Below are 20,156 nucleotides of genomic sequence, written 5' to 3'. Positions count from 1 at the left end.
AGAAATTTTGTCGGGTGGTTGGCACGACAGCGCGATACACGACACAATTTGTTGGGTGGAATTGGAGCGCGGGGGGCGGGGGGGGGGGGGGGGGGGGAGGTGGACTGTCGAGTGGTCCTTCCAGACCGACATCCCGACGAGGAAAGTTCGTCGGTCGGTCGATCAAATCGCCAACACCCATCCAATTTGTCGGTCCCTCTGTAGGTCGGTTGGTGCGTGTGTAAGACCGATTATATGCAAGATATCGATGGTCGAGAAATGTACGGTCGAGATGTAAGGCCCGCTAATACGGTACACTGACCGCGAGGTGGCGCGTGGTATTAAAAGCAGACACCAGAGCAAGCGGCGCGTGCTGTTCAGTCCAGCAGGCTGCGGCGACTCTATCCAGCTGGTGACGCGACATGACCGAAGGCACACCAATAGTATCATTCGACGTCTGCGGAGATATTATGACGACCCCGTCGCGAACCAGGACGCCGCAGACGCGCAGGGAGCTGGAGTCTCCCAAAGTGGCCTGGGACCTCTGCAACAGCTTCGTTATCAGGCTCTCTGCGGGCATCGATGCCGCCATCGGCAGGATCGACTACTACTTGGACAGAACGCGAAGGAATCTGGTAAGTTTCCGTGCTGGTTATAAGCCAGATGTAGTGAACTGGCTTTGCGTTACTTTCGTTCTGCTTCGCACACTTTCAACCTTCGGCAGTTTTATAGGGATTTGTAGTGTAGCAGAATTACAGCGTGCAGCGAGTTAGTTTCGAAGGTGATAGTTTGGATCTGACAAAGTCAGCGAATGTGTCTCAAAAACAAGAGGTTGTGGTAACTGATCTGGACCGTAGTTTGAGGCCTTGATAAAACTGGAAGGCTATAGTTTGCGAGTTGGCGCAGCCAATGAACGTGTTAAGGTAGTCAAATACCGACCACTACATGAAATTTACGTCACCAGTGTAGAAACTTTCTTCCTGCGGGTAGACATTGTCTAGTTTCAAATTCATTTGAAGGCATAAAGACGCCATAAGCAGCCAAAATTATCGTTGAGATCATGGCATTTACATGATTAAAACAAACGTAATTGGATGTCGATGTAGCTACCACACAAGTGAAGTTACTCGTCCAAGGTAAAGTGTTCTGCCGCTTCTTCGGTACTTCATCAGCTCTGAGCATTTACATACGAAACCACTGTGCGAGATATTCTATAAGGAGCACGTTAACGTTTGTGCCTAGAAATATAAGCGGGAACAGAAAACTTTGGTGTACAAAGTTAACAACTGTGTTAAGTGCCGTTAGTGTACTCGTTACGTAGCCCTGCCCCCCTCCCTCCCTCCCTCCCTCCCCCCCCCCCCCCCCCTCCGACTCCCCTTTTGTCGTTAATAACTTGTTTGAATGGCGATACGTAGTCGGATTGTTCAGCGTTCTTGCAGTAATGAAAGGCTCCGTCGTACGGATTCTAGTTAATCGAATTCCTAGTGCATCCAGCCGAAGAGTTGATCAATAAGAGAAGACGGCTGATAAAATTCAGGCTTTCGACAGTTTCGCTAAAGTAGTTTATGTAAACGCAAGACTAGTTTCTTAAGCACGGCTACTTCTTTTCCCAATGAGAGCTTGTGTTCCGTCAATTGATCGCTCATCTTCTCGACGCTTCTAGTAGAACCTTTCAAAACTTGGCACAGATTTCCATTGAGCTTACGCGTCAAATGAAAATTCTGGGGCAGATGATGATCACTGTTCAGTACTTTCATTGACGACTGGTGATAAATTCGTTTGGGGTTAGATAACAAACAACTAAGGAAACCGTTGCCATGCTAATGTCAGATGTTGATGCAAAATCAACAGCTGTCTCGGGCACTTTCTGTAGTGTCGTGCAACATTGTCTTGCGCTGCACAATACCGAGGCAGGTCTTCAGCCAAAGGCACTCTTCATGAACGCGGAAACTTAAGACTTTGCGTGTGAATAAGATTTTGTACCAGCCTGTTCAGATAACTTTCTCATCACTGTTTTAGCACTGGCATATACTCAACGTCGTGGATTTTGCTGATATTATCCACACTTTTAGTACACTTATATGTATGATATGCTTTTTAAGCGTTCTCGAGAAATGTTCAGAATTTTACGTACACGTTAGAGCACCATTCCTCGAGCAGTGGCATTAGAGCAACCGCCCATGGAGTCTGCTTTTACTGCATTTGTTTACAAAATTACTGTCCATACGTTATCCTTCGTAACGGAATATTGTGATCAATTCATAACGAGGTATAACATGGAATTCTGATGCAGTGATTTATCGATACATTCATGTGCATATTTTAGTGTAAGCTATTCAAATCAGTTAGTGCATTGGGGCTTGCTGCTATACACCCGTGAATTTTTCGACAGGTAAGTGTTCATTTGATCAGGATTCCTTCTCACTAGTAGGAAGCATATTAGCTTGTTAAGCTAACTCCGCACCTCGATGGGTAGGCTTAATACGGTATTAGACTAGCTTCTCGAAAACGCTAGTGAAGCGCATCGTACTAGCTGCATTTCCTACGTCTAAGTATGTACTACAGTCATGCGAAAAATCGAAACAAGCTTCCCGTTGGGTATTTTCTTCCCTTGTCCGTGCAGTTACTCCATAGCGAAAATTCAGTAGTTTTAAAGTCAACAGATCTGTTTTGTTCCCGGTTGTTTCATAATCTAAGTAAACGTTCTTTCACTTGGTCAAGAAAATGTAAATCAGTGATAAGAAACAACTACACTGATGTTTCTCTTACAAGGAAACCTCCCCATCGCACCCCCCTCAGATTTAGTTAAGTTGGCGCAGTGGATAGGCTTTGAAACACTGAATACAGATCAATCGAGAAAACAGGAAGAAGTTGTGTGGCACTATGAAAAAAATAAGCAAAATATACAAACTGTGTAATGCATGCGCAAGATATGCAACATCAAGGATAATGCGAGCTCAGGAGCGCCGTGGTCCCGTGGTTAGCGTGAGCAGCTGCGGAATGACGTCCTTGGTTCAAGTCTTCCCTCGAGACAAAAGTTTAATTTTTTATTTTCGCAAAGTTATGATCTGTCCGTTCGTTCATTGACGTCTCTGTTCACTGTAATAAGTTTAGTGTCTGTTTTGCGACCGCACGGCAAAACCGTGCGATTAGTTGACGAAAGGACGTGCCTCTCCAAAGGGAACCGAAAACATTTGATAGCAAGGTCATACGTCAACCGATTCCTCCACAGGAAAACACGTCTGATATATTCTACACGACACTGGTGACGGCATGTGCGTCACATGACAGTAATATGTTGTCGACCCACCTAACTTGTACACTTGGCGAATGGGTAAAAAGATTCTTCTACCTTGCCCGATTTAGGTTTTCTTGTGGATGTGATAATCACTCCCAAAAAGTGATGAAAACATAAGTTTCTCACATAAACTGCAACAAATGAATGCAACAGTTTGTCACACAGTTTTCCCTGTGCTCTGTCAAAACATGTTTTTAACGTTTTCAAATTTTTCCGTGTGTAGACCGTCAAATACTGCATATCTCCAAGCAAATCTGAACATGTCCTGGAATTTTGGAGAGTGAAGTTGATTGTGTGAGAGCCTGATCTTTGATAATTGTCTTAAAATAAAAAAATTAAACTTTTCACTCGAGGGAAGACTTGAACCAAGGACTTCTTGTTCCGCAGCTGCTCACGCTAACCACGGGACCACGGCGCTTCTGACGTCGCATTCTCCTTGTTGCATATGCTGCGCATGGATTACTCAGTTTGTATATTTTGCTTATTTTTTCATAGCTCCACACAACTTCTTCCTGTTTTCTCGATTGATCTGTTGAGTGTTTCAAGGCCTATCCACTGTGCCAACTCATAACTAAATCTGAGGGAGGTGCGATGGGGAGGTTCCCTTGTTAGTAAAACCAGACGCTATACTTAACAAAATATATCAAATTATGAATGCTGCTACATGCAGAATTTTTCACGTGGCTTAAACACAATGTTGCGTCTTGAAAACTGTTTGCTGTTAACTATGGCCTTGCAATTTTAGCGGCATCAGAAGGTATACATATAAAACGTAGTAAGCTTTCCAGTTAACGTATAAATGTAATGTTTAATTTTTCCAATATGCTTTGCTGCCTTGCCTTGTCTAAAACTTTCGAAATAAACTGTCCATGCTGTCCATGCTGTTCGTGGAGGTGAAACAGGCTATTTCTTCGCTCAGAACAAGAGTTTCGTATTTTCATTTAATGAGTGGCTGCGTAAAAACTGAAACACGGCACAGTCGGATACTACCGGTAAAGTGGCTAGGTTCTGTTTACACGGCAGGCATTGGTCTCACAAAATCACGGAGTGGAAAAACTGACGTGTTGTGTACCTAGCTTAAAATCTCAAGTTGCACTAACATGTTATGGAGCTTTGTAGCGGGGAAGAGTTCGCGCTGTTTTATTCACCACAGCGGCCCACAAGTTGTCTAATTTAAATTCTTCCATTCTGTGGAAGTTTCGTACATTCGAAATCTTGTGGTCTCTGGGTACGGCACCATAGCAGTGACGGGTTTTTATCAAAAATAAACTACCGGAGAAACGAATTTAGGGTGTATGTGTTTGTGTCGGAGATTTCACAAGTACGAGCCATCTAGTTCTCCGAAGGAAACTGAGGAAATGCAGCAGTGAGAGAAAGAGCCTTTGTAAAGCGTCAGGAGCTGGTTTTCCTTTAATAATGCAGGTACTTTGAGAAATTCGCCTATCCTCTTGTTCCTTATTGATTTACTGACCTTATTAACCCTCATGTTATTATAAATTTGGAAACTGAAAATACAAATCAAAACTGTAGAATCTTTGTGCAAATCGAAAAGTTTCTCTCCTCACCAGCCATGTGTCTTGGTTGTGATGTGCTGCTTACGTTGAACGGAGCTTACCTTACGGGTACGTAACCTGTATCCTTAATAGTAATGGTAGATTTTCAGTTCACTATAGATTGTAAAGTCTGAGTAGTTGCGTCATGACCTTGAGGGGTGGTTTTCTTAAAAACGGGTAGGAGAGGGGCGGCGGCAACAAAATATTTAGTTTCAGGTTATGCACAATCGACCTGCGAAATAATGGTATCCTTTGGCTGTCTGACGCCTTCACCTTGTAAACCTTTCATGAATTGCTGTCACTAACGCATACGCGTAAGATTTAAGGAAATCATTGTTCCGAAATTCATTTTTAACCCAGTAAATGGTATATTGGAACTTCAGTCTCCTTTACGTTAGCTTACCACTTGATACTACAGTCTGATTAAATTTAGGGCTAACTAAATGTGAAAGGAAACCCCTTTGTTCTAATCTCCCACCTCGTTTTTTTATGTATCAGGAGAGTTAAGATGTTTCTTACTAGGCATTCTATGCCACGTGCGTCTTGTTTAATACCTCATAGTTCCTACCGTAATTTTCTTCGTAATACACAAAATTACCTTTGAACTATGAATGCATGAAATTTCTTTTCCCTTTCCACTTAGATTTAATTCACTTCTGATATTAAAAAACTGCGTCTGGGGCTTGACTATCTGCTTGTGCTACAACGGGCTTGTGTTGGGCTATGAGAATACCACACACAACAGCCCCGTGTGACTGTCGTGTTAAAAATTTGTTTGAGAGATATATTATCTTTAGCCTATTCCACCCACACCACTTCGTTCAGGAGGGTGAGACTTGCCCTCTTTTATGATGGCAATCTCGAGTAATATTTCTTGCCCCTGTATGTGTTAAGCCACTGTTTATCGTGAGAGAATCTAAGAGTAAATTAGTCTTTCTGATTTGTATGAATACATTAAAGTTTTTCATGTAAAAGCCGTGGTAATTAAGTGTTCCGATTCTTGACCTGCCACACTGTACAAGGAAAAGATTCCTCTCTTCCATTGCAACATGCCAATCCAAATCGGCTTGGACACGTTAAGCCCATTCCATAGATGTGATTTGAATTTTTTTTCCAAAAGAGGACAGAAATTATCTGAAAATGAACCCCAAGTCGAATCCTGCGATGTCACCTTGCACTAAGCTTTTTTTAATAAAGTTATCCGTTGTCTTAATGCCCGTTTAATCTTACAAAACCAGATGCTCCACTAAAGTTCAATAGGTCGTAAACGCGTCGCGAGCAGAGCGATACTGCCGTGATATAGTGCAGATTTTGTTTAATCTCAGCAGAAGAACAGATTAGTTACAAAAATCCCTTAAAACATGGATAGCTCTGGTAATACTTTACTTCAACAAAATACAATTTGTTTCGTAATCACATTATCAAATGGAAATGTGACATACATCACGATAATTAGTATTTATCTGGTTACTTTTGTACTCTTTTAGCCCTTCCACCCCCATTTCAGTCCAGCTTTATCAGTGTGTACTACGATGTGATGACTATACATAGTTTCCAAAAAACCTCGAAAGTTCTTGACACTTACCTCCAACTTTCACACTGTACTGTAATAAATATTCAGATGGACTTCAAAATGCTTGAACTTCCTGTTGAGTCTGTCTTCGAGAAAAGGCTGTTGTGAAACTTTGACAAAAAAGGCAGTTTCAACTAAGATAGCACGGCATTTAAACAAATTTTATCCGCGCTACTATCCTATGGCACAACAGCTGGATGTCTGTCATAGCCCATACACCAACGATCTGCAGCAATTCATTTTAAGACTTCAATTCCCAAACAAGGTTTTGTTTGCAATAACAACATAGCTGAAAGTCATAATGTGGTAAGATTAAGGCGTATACCCCGTTTTAAAACAGATTTAGCAAATGCGAAGCAGAATCTTGGTCGCTAGTACGTTACGAACAGGAGAACTTGAGTATTGCTCATCAGTGTGGGATCCGTACCAGGTCGGGTTGACGGAGGAGATAGAGAAGATCCAAAGAAGAGCGGCGCGCTTCGTCACCGGGTTATTTGGTAACCGTGATAGCGTTACGGAGATGTTTAATAAACTCAAGTGGCAGACTCTGCAAGATAGGCGCTCTGCATCGCGGTGTAGCTTGCTCGCCAGGTTTCGAGAGGGTGCGTTTCTGGATGAGGTATCGAATATATTGCTTCCCCCTACTTATACCTCCCGAGGAGATCACGAATGTAAAATTAGAGAGATTAGAGCGCGCACGGAGGCTTTGACAGTCGTTCTTCCCGCGAACCATACGCGACTGGAACAGGAAAAGGAGGTAATGACAGTGGCACGTAAAGTGCCCTCCGCCACACACCGTTGGGTGGCTTGCGGAGTATCGATGTAGATGTAGATACATGCGAATAAAATCCGTTATTTGTAAGACACTCCCAATGTCACTTGGATGCAGTGAATATTCTGTACTACTGTCACTCAACATAGCTTCAAATTACGTGGAACTTAATTTGACTGGAAATACGTCTTAATTCTGATGTAGGGGTTTTTTACAATGGGAGTGACTTCACAATCAACTACAATAAAAGTAGTTCCGACTGATTGTGCGATGGTTTCGGTTGTGGGGAGAGTCTTGATATTGATGGGTGTAAAAAAGATCTTTAGATAACAAAAGATACGCATATCTTCAAGGCGACACTGCAAATTTTTCATAGCGTTAAGGTGGTAACACTCAAGCAGCGACGCGGTGTTCCTATACCGGAAACCACACTCAAGGCGAAGTTTCTATCCGAAAAGTAAAAATGATCACCTCAAACACATATGTGGGCATGCAATCCTGAAGAGCAGACGACCACCAAAGAAGTGCAGACACAAAAATTCCGAATTTGAAAACAAGCTGATTGGTCTCATGAATGGCATTCCAAGCTATGTTACAGCTAGATCTGTACCGTGACAATACCAAACAGCTACTCCTAATTGCCCCGTAGTGTGAACACCGTGCTTGTTTCGCATAACCGAAATGCTTTCTTCTCTTTGCAGGAAAAGTTGAAAGTCGCGGACGACTTCGCGGCGCTGTTCGGCGTGGACGCCTCGTTCCACACGGACTTCGAGGACTACACGGAGAGCGTGCTGAAGGACGCGACCCGCGTGTCGCACGCGCGCGACTCCGTGCACGCGCTGCTCGCCTCCGAGGTGCAGTCGCGGGACGTGTCCATGAAGACCGTCGCCACCTGCTTCTCGCCCTCGGGCGCCACGCAGCCGGCGAGGGAGTGCGTGCGCTGGCTGCGCCGCAACAACTCCGTGTGGCTCGAGCCACCCTTCGCCTACGAGTAAGTCGGCTGCGTTTGCTTCTGTACTCCGCAAGCCAACTTACGGTGACGCGTAGGGTGATTATCATACCAATCTGATTTCTTCCCTCCTCCCTCCCCATCCCCCTTCACGTGTTCTTTCCTTCGTAGATCGTGCCTGGGTACGACAGTCGGCAAGCCTCTGTAATTCCTCTTATTTTGTCGCTCTGATTATTTCCCGAGACATGTGTGGAAGGAAGGTTGCCCGCATCTTCACGGCACACTGCATCCGTGATGCACAAAGGCTGTCAGTGTCCGCTACCAGTGTTTGTCCGTAATGTTCTCGCACCGATTAAAAGAATATCATGACAAGAAGCACGGCTCTTCTATCTTCATTCATTAATCGAAGCTGATGAGGGTCTCGCTGATCAGCAACACTCATGAATCGAACAAGTGTTACGTAACGATCAACGCGAAACCGAACACACTTTCCTCTCACATGACATACTGAAAGCTTTGGATCAAAGCAGACAGGTGATGCAAAATTTCTACATTTACGAAATGCACTCGGTGCCACACCTACGCTTGTCAAAAGTACTATCATTTGGAGGTATACAGTCAAAGGTTCCAAAGTGGTACAAAGAATGGCAACTTGCTTTAAATGTCCAGAAACGTAAAATTATGCGCTTCACGAAACGAAAACATACAGTAGCCTAAGACTGTATCAGTGAATCACCATTGGGATCCACACACTCAAATACCTGGGTGAAACACTGTACGGATATGAAATGGAATGATCGCATAGGCTCATTCGTGAGTAAAGGGAGCGGTGGACTTCGGTTTATTGGTAGAATACAGGGGAAGGGGAACCACTCTACGAAGGAGATCGCTTCAAATCACTTGTGCGATCTGTTCTACAATGTTGCTCAAATGTGTAGGACACCTAACAAATAGGACTGGGGATATTGAACATATACAGAGAAGGGGCAGCAGAAATGGTCACAGGTTCCTTTGACCTGAGTCACTGATGTTGAAAGAACTGCAAGACACCTTTACGTAGATGTAACCTACACCGAGACAGTCTCTTAAAGTTTAAAGAGCCGGCCTTAAATGATTAAATGGATATACCTCTACCCACTCCAACCCCTTACGTATCGCCCATACAGGGATCGCGAAGGTAAAATAATTAGAGCACGCAAAACAATTGCCATTCTTACCGCGTTCCATACGTGAATGGAACACAAATATTAACTGATATAATGGGATGTACCCTCTGCCATGCACTTCGTGGTGGTTTGTAGAGTGTAGATGGAGAACTAATTTCTTAGTATGGGAATTATTTCCTTGAGATTCTTCCAAGCTGAATCAGCTTGGCATCCGCTTTTGTTAAATATGTCTTTCTACTTCAGGTTGCTCTGTATAGATAATCCTAGGCAGTGCTTTAGTTGTGACGGTACCCAACGACCCTGAGAGCAGTGGGCATTCTCACTCATTTGTGTAGTGAGCTGTTTGCGATGTTATACTGTACTTCTACATATCAGTAGCTATTTTCTGCAAAGTTCTCGCCAAACAACTGAACCGATAAAGTTACTGCCCTATTAAAGCGAACTCCAGTGCCCATGGCAGGTTCTGATGATACGATAGTTTCATGGTAAACAAGGGGCAATGTAAAGATCATTGTTCATACCTTCAGATAACCAAAACAACGGAGAAAATTGCATTCAGTAATTTAACCAATGTAGTCTGGGGGCTGAAGCAAAACAAGCGCTGTATCCTGTCTCAGTAGGAGGCGAGCGAGTGTGCCTGGACTTAACCAGTTCACTGCTAGTAGCGCCACGTCACCCCAACGGGTCAAAATTTACGTTAAAAACTTTCATATATTTTATTGTAATAAAGTTTCAAATATAAAGTCTTTACGCACCTAGACTTAAGTTTCCGTAAAAATGCCGCTTTAAGAAAGAAGTGGTGCTAAGCAATAAAGCTAGAAATCCAGAATTTGGTCAGAAGGTGCCTACGGAGCTCATAAGTGGTCCAAGTTTCAAAGTTAAAAAAACTACGACCGGAATTCCAGTTTTTAAAAAATGGAAGGCGCTAAAAACTGGACTTAGAAACGTAAAAATTAGTTTTGTGCTTCATTGCACCCTAAACATAACGAAGAGACCACGTTAACCTACCTTTTACAGTTTTTAAGTGAAAACCAATTTTGTAACAAAACATACCAAACTGTAAAATGTTGTACATGGCTGCACGTTCAGAGACCGTGAATAGTTAAAATTGAAAGAAAACAGCCCTCGGTCGCTATTTATTAACGAATTAACCGGGTTTCAACACTGCTAGGAGTGTCTTCCCCAGGATTTAAATCAAAGAATGGTCTATAACATAGTCACAGAATTAAGACTACAAACGTATGATACAGAGTACAAGTACAGAATCATCGTGAAAGACTGGCAGTACTTACGTCATTTATAAAGTAATAAATATGCCAAAAGGGCATTAGTCTCAAAGATATTTAAGATAAAAAAATTAAGAGCCACTAAGGGCTGTTCGTTACTTGCACGGTTACAGGTTGCAAACAGCACCGTCGTCGAGGAGGTAATTTTAACTAGACTCCGGACAGGGCACTGTCTTCTTAGCCATCGACATCTAGATGGCGATCCTCCTCCGCTTTGTCCCCACTGCTCTCAACCGTGGACTGTGAGACACGCTTTTACTTCAGCGTCCCTATTTTAATCCGCTACGCCCCCTTTTAGTTGTAGCATGATATATCTCCCCTTTTAGCAGATGACGCGCTCAGCCGATCGCGTCCTTGAGTTGATCAGTGTCAGTGAGATGTCATTTGTAGCTTTTTTTAATGCACTCACTACTTTCAATAGTAGTTTCCTAAGATTTCCTTCCGTTTTTAGTTTCCCTCCTTGATTTTAGCTCCCATAGCTGCTGATTTAACAATCGGTTTTGACCTTTCCTTAAGCCACAGAATGGGAGCTTACGACTAGCAGTTCGCGCCCTTACCATAACAAAAAGAAAAGTAGGTAGGTACCGCTTACCAGTCACCAGACGAACGCTAGTACACCTTGCGTCAGAGAGAATCTGAACTCGTCTGTGAATGTTTCGCCTGTGTTGAAGACGGCAGTTGAACCAGGAAAGGCCGAACTGAAGACGAAATGAGACGTTGTCAAGCGGCGTACTCACACATCTGGGTCGTAAGACTTTCTCATAGCGTTTATCCTAGTCTAATCAGACATTGCGGTTGCATAGATTCTGCAGTAGTCTTGCATTGCTCTAGCGATAGCCGTATGTCGCAGCAACGCAGGGCTGACCAGATGTTTCTCCACGTGGAGCTATAATGCTTCGGCAACGATATCCAACTCCGTTTGTGTACGGACCTGTCTCTCTGTAGCGTGTCCACAATTAACAAATAGTGGGTGGTGACGCTGGCTTCTTTGGCAACACTATGGTAAGTCCATCCTTCTTCGATCAAACAAGACTGCCTTTGCAACATGCACTGCATTAAGATGTCGTATTTGTGGTGCTTGATCGAATACAAAGTACAAAAATGCCATCTCTGTACCTCATCCGAAAACACTGATCACTGATATTCACTGCCTTGTGGAGTACGTGATACTGTAATGCACATCACAGCTGAGATGGTGTTTTACTTTAGTTATTGCGCACATGAAAAGCAATGTTCTCAAACTGTGCAACATTACCACAGGTACGACCAATGTCAAACTTAACATACCAAATGTTGATACATGTCCCTCTAATTAGTTTGAGGAATGTAATTCCTGATGCAAATGAGGGGTCATCCCACATCAGTTTATCGTGCATATGATCATTGGAACATGAAACCTACCTGATAGCAACACACCACATGAGGTAGTGTAATGGAACGTGATCCCTTGTTCCAGCGGAAGAAGGCCCCATTCCCAACTCCTTCGCAGTTGCAGGACCCCCTCACAGTAATATACTTTGCTGGACTGCGGCTGCCTTTTGGCCCTTCGTACTAAACATGCCTTCCCAACGTTATCCCATGTGCTCTGATTTAAATACCTGAATTTCCTTCAGGAACTGGATTTACTCAATGTTGGCTTTGGTTTGGGAGGCCTTCGGTCTTACTCAACACACTGACCCGGTTTCCCACCATTTCCCTACGTTTTGTGTGGTCTTCATTTTCTGCCGTTTTGTCTGCTCCCATCTTCCTCCCATGGTGTTGTCCTAGTTGTCGAGATACTGGTAATGTGTGGGGATTGGGGTGGGACGGCGGTGGTGCGCATCCTGCTATCACCATTCCCCACCTACTGTTCTTTACCCTTCCTGCCATCCCAATATTTCTTTTGCCTCTTTGTTTGCCTATTTACCTTTGCATTGCCTTGGGGTGTTTCTTATTCCTTCCATAGTTCGTCCCTTAGGTCGTGAGACTGTTAACCTTGCTGTTTGATCACCCCATGCCTCAACAAACCAATCTCTTCCAGTGCCATGAAGAGCCTGTGGGACCCGGACGCTGACGGTGAGAGGAAGGCGTGGAAGCGCAGCCTGCGGACTAAAAGCCCTCAGGCAGACGTAGAGGACGGCTACGCCTCTGACTCTGCGCTGGAATCACGCTGGCGAGAGCGCCGCCCCCGCCAGTTCAGAGCGGCGCCAGCGTCCAGCAGGAGTCGGTCTGCGGAACCGGCGCTGCCCACCACCACCACCACCACCACCACCACCACCACCACCACCACCACCACCCCTACTACTGCTGGTGCTGGGGGCGCTCGGGCCGGTCCGCCCACCTCGGCAGGCCAGGGGGCCGAAGGCAGCGGCGGTGGCGGTCTCAGGCGGCGGCTGCTGGGCCGCCGTGTCACGTTCGCTTCTGACGTAAGCAGCGTCTCAGTGGAAGGGTCTGAGGATGGGAGTGGAGCCCGCAACAGGCGTAGCAGCGAGACCAAGGCAGAGAGAGAACTTAAACGAATCAAAAGTCTGTACTACCCGGTAAGTAGCAGTACATTCTCCTTCACTGATTAATTTGCCTACCGTCTACAGCAGTAAAATCGCATCACAAATCTAGATCGGTATTGTAGGACGCCTGGCGGGCAGAAAGACAGTAAATTGTCCTCACCACACACGAGACTTCTATACAAAGTTTACTCAGGGAAAAGGGTCAGACACCTAACGACCTCAAGGCTAAACCACACGTAACCGATTCCCCTGAGGCTTCTGTCGTCCTGATTCGACAGCCAGCTTAACATTTGGTAATCTATTGTTAATTATTTGACCCAGGCTGGGGAAACACTCGCACAATAAAACCGAACGTTACCTGGAAATATCCAAAGTCTAATTTCAAATTTTGGCCTACGCTTCGTGCCACATAGCGCTCAGCGCGAGGGTCTCAGCCTTTCGGCTACAGTCGGCTAGGTTATTGCGAACACCTGATGCTCCGATCTGTAGTGCTTGGTAAGTGGGCAGGGTACGGGTGGTGCTGAGGAGGCAGAATGTTGGCGAGTGTTCTTCAGTGGGTTGAGCTGTGGATCATCTTGAGGTGGTTTTGCTGACTTTCCCTTTCCATGAAGGGAAATCTTCTATGGGTTTCTTGAGGTGTTTTGGACTAGTCCAAATGTTTAATGCGGTTTTAAGTACTACAAGAATAAACTAGGAAGTTACTAAATTAGTTTGGTTACTATTGATTAAATTCCTGTAGTTCAAAGTGCTGCACAGATCTGCTGTGCGGTTAGTGCCTGTGAGTTGTTAAAGACGCTGATGTAGTTTCAAAGTGTTGCACAGGTTAACTAAATAGCTGTTGAATTGGTTGACTTTGTTGCAGATTTTTTGCTCTTTATATGTTAATGTCGATTTCATTGCTGCACACCTCAGGATAGCTTTGAGTTGACTAGCGAGGATGTAGGTTGACGCTTGTGATCCTCATGGCAGTTGTGAATTGCAGGGAACTATTGCCGGTATGCAGCACGCATGTTAAAGCTGCAGTACTAGGCGTTGGACTCAACGGAGACTATACCTCACGATTACAAATTGTTAGAGGAATTGCGTCTGAAGGCGCAGATCAGTTTTAGAACGCTGTGAAAGTACAGAATTCAGTTTCGCATATCTGCAATTAGTGTGCCCTAGTGGCCCAAGTGAATTGTAAGTTCTCTCCGGTCATTTGGTTGTAGTAATAAGTGATGGTTAGGGTACTGTAATGGTGATAACTCCACAGCCCTCCACTCAAACTGCTCGTGGATCGAGCCCGGGTTAAAACTACTCACAACCAGTATTTCGAATGATCGATGGAATCTCATTCGCAAGTCAGCCCACGTAGCCCGAATGAATGTACTGAAGTCTGTTGTCGAAACCTTATCCTCTGTTCAAATACTTGGAGTACACACCCAAAACCTACTTTTCCAACAAGCAGTCGAATTTATACAAGTGACAGTGAAGTCGCAACTTATTTTTTTGGGCTTACTCATGAGCGATCTCGACGCGACTGTTTGAAGATTTGGCGGTACGATATTCGAATGAAAGGTAACTACGCTCGCGATGTTTGGTCACTCCGATTATGTCGCTCTCAATACTGTTAACATAGATAGTAAAGTAAATGTTATTTTCCCAGTAAACGTCCCGACGTGGTTGACTGCTGGTCACGCAATACAAGATTCCGGAGTTGCCACTCTTAAATGATCACAAATGCCGAGCCGTCAACACTAACACGAAATAAAAAGTAATGTTAACTAGTGTGACAAAATTGCTATAAACTGCGTTCTGCACCCTCGGCAGCGACGTTGTACGAGACTCGGCAGAAGCTAGACCACGACTGCCGCAGTAGCGCTCCACCAACTGCGGTAGGCATGCAGGATGCGCAGCTGTGCTAGAACATGCTTGCAGAACTTCACGGAAGTATTGAAAACCTCCGAAATTTCCCCACAAAATATTGTTGGCAATTGCTGGGTGCCTGCGTCTTATCGCAAACTCAGTGCCTGACTCCAGGAAATGGAAATGCTGTTAATTTGACCACAACCTAATATTTTCATTGTATTTTATGGTTTTATAGCGAAGATTAACATGTATTCTTAGCATTCGAATGGTGTGCTGAAATGTAGATTGAAATTAAATTCGTTTGTGTGGTGTTGGTGGTGTGTGGTGTGAATATGCTGGTAAAGAGCTGTGGCAGGTTTCTTGTTGCGTTCTCTAGATGCTGTTGAGTCACCGTGTTTATTTGCAGGTTTGCTCGCCAATCTCCACAGCGTCTCTCCACGTCGACGTCGTGTAGCTGAAACTTTTATAGTAATAAGAATGACTGGGACGGATAGTTATGTTAGTGTCACCTAATCAACAGAGATAAGCACTTACTTCCTCCTTGAATACTTTTACTATAGAGTTGTGAAACACAATATTCACAACTGTACATTCCTTGTTCTCTGTCAGAGCAAGAATAGAACTGGAGCCATAATACATTCAACAGATGATAAAAATTAGATATAATGCAGTGCTTTGCTTTTAGTGCAAAGAGTAACGTCTTGGTTTCCTAGATACAACACAGTATCTGACAGTTACTTCCGTAACAAAATGTAATATTACACTACCCACGAATGATTGAATTATCTGTAATTACCAGTGCACTGGTCGGTCTCTAAGCTTCATTTGCGGAGGAACACAGTCTGCAGTGAGATATTTGGTAGAAAGTAAAGCTTCTCGATAATGGAAAGTTCTATCTGGTAAAATCGAATTACTTAAGGCGTGTTTGAAAAGCGAAGAATATTCTCCGAAAATAAAGGAAACAAGAGCTAAAAAGAACTTTATTGGCCTTCAAAGTAATTACCATTACCTAGAGCACATTTCGGACATAGCTTGTAATGCAGTTTGAAACTGTCAACAAACGCTTCTTGTGGAACACTTCCAAACACTGGGAAAGCGTATTTGAATATCAAAAAGACTGAATGTTCATGAACAGTGGTTATGGGCTTCGCTTGTATTAAATTCTTCCGCACTCGTTGTCGAAAACGGGCGCTGGTCATCCACAAACATTCACTGCTCTCATGTAATGTCTGGTATTGCACGTGTGGACCCTAAAGCGGTTATCGTACACACGCTTTGCCGTCTAAAAACGTTTAAACTGCTGCAGCCCACTTTCTATTTACTGTTTATATACTGTTCACATGCACTAACATCCCACGACTCTTCATCGCGGTTTTCTCTAATTTGAATTACACCTTGATGTTAATGCACTGCTCCGTTCATGACTGGCGGGGACTACCATTGGCAGACGTTGCTGCATCCAACAAAGCTTGAGCACAGTGCTTAGATTCCACTAGGTGCATTGGCTACTAGTTTCCAACAAGTGTCGCACGTGTCGGAGCTAATGATTACTTTGAAAGCCAGTAACAGTATTTAGTGTAACTGCTGTCGGCATTACTTTCTTAGACCCTTCAGCAGACTTTCCAGACACGCCTGATGTAGACCAGCCCCTTCGCTGACTGCTTACTGCAATTTGGCCAACTGCTCCAGAGCGAACTGTTGGTTCGTTCGCCTGAGTGCGTGTAGCACAACACTTTTTTATAGCAAGCCCTTCAGCTGCTAAGCCTGTCCTCAAGTCACGACCACATAAGAGCTCTCATTTGGATTTGGGAATCAGTAATATATGAAGTTAAATAGAACCCTCAACTCTCCCGAAAGTTGGAGTCTGACGGAGGTTTTGCTGTCAGACTTCCGCAACAAATTTCAGATGTGTACCTCATAGCATTAAAATTACAATCACAATGGCAGTTCTAAATTTTGCAACAAGTATTGCACCAAAATCGCACTCCAAAAAATTCTGAAATTTTTAATAGCTTTACATTACAGGATACAAGCAAATGATGGGAAAAGCTTTTTTCTGGGCGATTTATTTCCGACATTGTTAAGATGTTAAGCTTCAAGCTTCTGTATTTGGCGGAATACAGAATTTGTAAGATACCTGATTTTGACTATTTTACTGCCTTCAAACTCGGTATGTCTTGCCATGGTATACCTGTGAAACGTTAGCCCATTTTTCAGGGTTATTTATGATCTACTTTGAAATGACAGCATGAGATGTAAGAAACACATAAAAATATTGGATAGAGCACCTCTTCAGGTTTCGGTTGGTAACATGCACCATGGCCTACTTCCATTAGGACAAATATATCAGAACGTGTAGAAATCATCCCGTATGTATTCTCACATGGAATTAGTTAACCCCCTGCAGACAGGCAACCCAGTGACCCTGTTTCCAAAACAGGCTGCTGTAGTTCCTTCCCAAGCAGTTCATGTAGGCGACATCATTGAATTAAACTGATGAGTTGACATTTGCTGTGTCACAAACGGTGACCATACTGAACACCTGTAAAGAGTGGAGAAACATGCAAAAAATACTGTCCGCTGATGTATTTTCTTCAGTTTCCATGCAGTCGTCCTCTGAAACGGCTTCAGTTACAAATAACTCTGAATGTACATTGCTTGACAAATGAACTTAGAAAACGCTATTGCACGTCCGTATAACATTAGACTCGTGCACAGTATCAGCTGGTATTAAATAGTTGCAACTGTGACAGGTAGAGTGGACACGAGTGCATTAATTTTGCTACCAGATCTCATTACTTATTACACAGGCCTGAACAGCGACAGATGTTCAGGAAGCCCTGTGAAAGACGTGCAGGTGCAGAATGCTCGTGTGATACAGCGTTCACACCTGGAAGTGTGAAAAGGAGCTCATTGTGCATTATCCATTTGGCCAGATGGTCGGATCATACAATAAACGTATTTGGGGGTCATTTGGGTGTGGCTGGAAGTTGGATTGCATGCCAATGTGAGGGTAGGTTGACCACCTGTGACAAGGGACGATCATGTCATGCATCAAGAACATCATAATCGCTTGATCTGGGCCTCTAATTCAAAGAACGGTAATGAACTCCCTGCAGCACTGTCACCTCGCATCACTGGTCAGACTAGCAGCAGCCACAATAGGGAACTATCATTCCGTACATAGACAGCTCTTAATATAAATGGTGGTATTCGGAGTGGGCTGTAGACTGCTGCTCAATGACATTGCATTTCTGTGATTAATAGCGATTATGTACTGCTCTGCACATTGGCGGGTATAATGGCGACCTGGGAAGATGCCCCATTCTTCCAAGATTTCGGAGAGGTGCAGCGTTGTTGCTGCTGACATTTGGGGAGCAATCAGGGAAAACCACAAAATCACAGCTGGTAGTGGTTGAGGGTACTCTGATGGTGCAACAGTGGGTGACAGGCAACTGGCGTCCTCATGTGTTGCCTCTATGCGATAGTATGGCGATGACATTTTAGGCCAAGACTGTTCTTGTCCACAAGTGGCGCGTGCATATGAAAGATTTGCCTTGTGCTGAGACACTAAAGTAGCAAAATTACTACGTATGTCACCGATAGAACATGTGGGGGACCAGCTCTGACTTCAGCTCCATCCCAGTGGGAGATTCCAGGATATCAAGGAACAGCTAAAACACCTGAGGCAGCTTATAACACAGGAAGGGAAAAAAGTCTTTGACAAAATTCCCACTCGAAATGGTGCATACATCCAGGCCAAGGGGTGGAACATCATACTGTAAAGTAGTGAAAAAAAATTCTACTCGATTTTGTAGTTGAAACATCAATAACATATCGATCCCATGATCTTTCATGTGCTCCTCCGATTCCATTATGACGAAACATTAAGCAAAACCTTTCTTACAAAAAGAACAGATAAATACATCTGCTTACTGGTCTAAGCTCCCCAGTAGTTAGCAATGTGCTGGTGTGATGACAGTATGCAAAATCTTTCTGTAAGAGGTTTTGTTTTAGTACAAAACAATGGTACATGCCATCATTTCTGAAATCTTGAATATGAGGCATTGCTATGATAATGGCTGTATGTAAACTGAAGATTGCACTGAAGGCAAATTGGTAACTGATGTGATGATGACTGAACATTTAGCCAAGTGTCTACATTTGTTCCACAAGCCACCTTACGGTGTGCAGCGCATGGTACATTTTGTGCCATTGCCCATTTCCATGTTAGTTGTGTATCGTTTGCAGAAGTAATGATTGCTGGTAAGGTTGTGTGGTTTAGAATGTTTTTCTCTTGTGACTTGAGATACAAGTGAAAGGAAACAATATTGGTTGACTCTTCTAGAAAGATACGATCTCAGAACATCAGCAAGACCAGATATTGTGATGCAGAACATCTGTCGTAGCATGTGCCACTGGAGTCGGCTGAATGTGGCAGTGAGTCTGTCAGACTTAACAAATCTGTGACTAAAAGTGCTCCTCTCATTTGGATCTTTAAATTCCGTCACAGCCTCAACTATTACAGATCCCATTTGATGAGCAAAATTACAGTTGTAAGTTACTTCCTTCATCTGTGGGTTGAATTTCATGAGGATTCTTTCATGAATGTCTGGCATCTGCTGTATTCGTGATTTGGAGATCTGCTCCAGTTGCGCTAATTATTCAAACCACAACTGGTTTTGGAATTCTAAAATCACATCTGTAGAATGGACGAGAGGCAATTCTGACGTTACGGCTAATAATGGAAGCAAGGCTAAAGAAAAATCAAGACACTTTCATAGGATTTGTCGACCTGCAAAAAGCGTTCAGTATAAAATGGTGCAAGCTGTTAGAGATTCTGAAAGAAGTAGGGGTAAGCTATAGGGAGAGACGGGTCATATACAATATGTACAACAACCAAGAGGGAATAATAAGAGTGGACGATCAAGAACGAAGTGCTCGTATTAAGAAGTGTGTAAGAAAAGGCTGTAGCCTTTCGCCCCTACTCTTCAATCTGTACATCGAGGAAGCAATGATGGAAATAAAAGAAAGGTCCAGGAGTGGAATTAAAATAAAAGGTGAAAGGATATTAATGATACGATTCGCTGATGACATTGCTATCCTGAGTGAAAGTGAAGAAGAATTAAATGATCTGCTGAACGGAATGAACAGTCTAATGAGTACACAGTATGGTTTGAGTAAATCAGAGAAAGACGAAGCTAATGAGAAGTAGTAGAAATGAGAACAGCGAGAAACTTAACATC

The sequence above is a fragment of the Schistocerca serialis genome, chromosome 2 (assembly GCF_023864345.2).
Source record: "Schistocerca serialis cubense isolate TAMUIC-IGC-003099 chromosome 2, iqSchSeri2.2, whole genome shotgun sequence".
NCBI lineage: Eukaryota > Metazoa > Arthropoda > Insecta > Orthoptera > Acrididae > Schistocerca > Schistocerca serialis.
The sequence above is the reverse complement of the archived record's forward strand: the minus strand, read 5'-3'. Positions refer to the sequence as shown.